The sequence below is a fragment of the Hyla sarda genome, chromosome 1 (genome assembly GCF_029499605.1).
Source record: "Hyla sarda isolate aHylSar1 chromosome 1, aHylSar1.hap1, whole genome shotgun sequence".
NCBI lineage: Eukaryota > Metazoa > Chordata > Amphibia > Anura > Hylidae > Hyla > Hyla sarda.
The window spans coordinates 537,127,593-537,129,510 of NC_079189.1; the positions used below are offsets into that span (position 1 = coordinate 537,127,593).

A 1,918-nucleotide genomic window follows, 5' to 3' on the forward strand; every position below is an offset into this window, starting at 1 on the left:
TATTTGCGCTCAACACTATTGCTGAAGCCTAAATTCCGGGGGATTGTATAGAACCACTCTTGTATACGATAGCATTGAATGGCAGAGCATGCTTATGACAACAGTAAGTGCACTAAGATCCCCAACCCCCACCCAAACAGGCCATTATTTGTGGATATACCATAAGAAAACATTTGTAGCAATTCACAATGAACTAATTAATACCTTGTGCAATATTAATCCTAAATACATGACATGTTGGTAATACTTAAATGGGTACTCCGGTAGAAAACAATTTATTTTAAATAAACTGGTGCCAGAAAGTTCATCAGATTTGTAAATTACTTCTATTAAAAAAAATCTTAATCCTTCCAGTACTTATCAGCTGCTGTATACTACAGAGAAAGTTATTTTCTGTCTTATCACAGTGCTCTCTGCTGACACCACTGTCTAGAGTTGAGAGATCCTTGTAGAAAAATTACACACTATTTTGACACTTGCTGGGTCCGGAGATGGAGTAAATGATGGCAGATGATTTTTTTTTTTTTTTTTTAAGATCCGAGGCAAGTGCTCTCTATCACCCAAAGTGCAAGAAAAAGTGCAAACGTGTCACACAAAAAAAAAACGTCCACAAAGGATGTGGTCTATTGCTAAGCCCTTCTCCAACAGGAGAGAGGCCCCCCAACAAACCTACCCTTCACCTCCGGGCCAGAAGGCACCTGCAAGGATCCAGGTTCGATGCCCCTTTTCGCCAAGCTACTAAGGGGCCACAAATGCTCCTGGCTTCAACCTAGGCGTTAACCAAGGTATCAGCCAAGGAGCTGTATACTGATGGCATCTTGACCGAAGCAAAGATGCCCAGGGGTTGCAGGGAGGTGAGGAACCAAAAGGCCACACACACCTCCCCTAGACCGCCAGGAGGGCTACCGCATCCTGACAATCCTGTGTACATATAAAGACACAAACGTGGCACAGTGACAAGACATAAAAATAATAAATAAGGGGACGAGTGCTGATATACTGCCCGGTCATCCGGCTGGATCTATAAAAATTTCCCCGATCCTAGCCAGAAGGCCGGGATACCAAGGGGGAGTGCCAAAGGTGAAGAGTAATGGTGCAGTGCGTTCACTCAGTGCTTTATAACACCCAGTGAGTTTCGGCACCTCAGGGTCACCACTCCCCGAGGCACAGACGTACCTCGGCTCTACACCCCTCTACCTCATGGCGAGACCTGGAGGAAACAGGTCACATCAGGGCAGCCATCGAGCTGATTCCTCAGAACCAGCCCCAAAATGCCCCGGTACACCTGCCCCCTCCATGCAGCACCCATCCCCACCAGTCCCACACCAGCGTTTCCCATCCACTGGCAGAAACTGATAAGAACAAATACTACACTTGATCTTAGCCAAAAGGCAGAGAAGCGATGCAGATGATTCCAGATGTAGGGTAAACAGCGTTCTTTTATTGCAGTTTGAAAGGGTTGACAATGCGTTTCGAGGGGGTCTGCACCCCTCTTCCTCAAGTCAGGGAGAGAGCCTGTCCAGAGTAGGAGCAAATCCCCATAGCAAACCTATCCCGCTCTGGACAGAGGTGTCAGCAGAGAGCACTGAGGTCAGACAGAAAATAAATTAAAAAAAGAAAAGAAATGTCTTTGTAGTATACAGCAGCTGATGGAAGGATTAAGATTTTTTAATAGAAGTAATTTACAAATCTGTTTAACTTTCTGGCACTAGTTGATTTAAAATAAATGGTTTTCCACTGGAGTACCCCTTTAACCTCCCACGATCAGCCATTTATGCCCTATCCTGTCAATAGGGGCGAAATTTGTCAGTTGGGAAAACTCATTTAATATACACAATGGTTATAAAGACATATGAACAAAGCTTTAGTCATGGCTGAAATAAACAGCTTAACCGACTACTAAATGATCCACTAGAGG

General features: G+C 44.6%; 1 pseudogene; it reads right to left on the minus strand.

Moving 5' to 3' along the window:
• Positions 1 to 1,200: 1,200 nt before the first annotated feature.
• On the minus strand, positions 1,201 to 1,404 carry LOC130344115 (U2 spliceosomal RNA; annotated as a pseudogene).
• Positions 1,405 to 1,918: the final 514 nt, after the last annotated feature.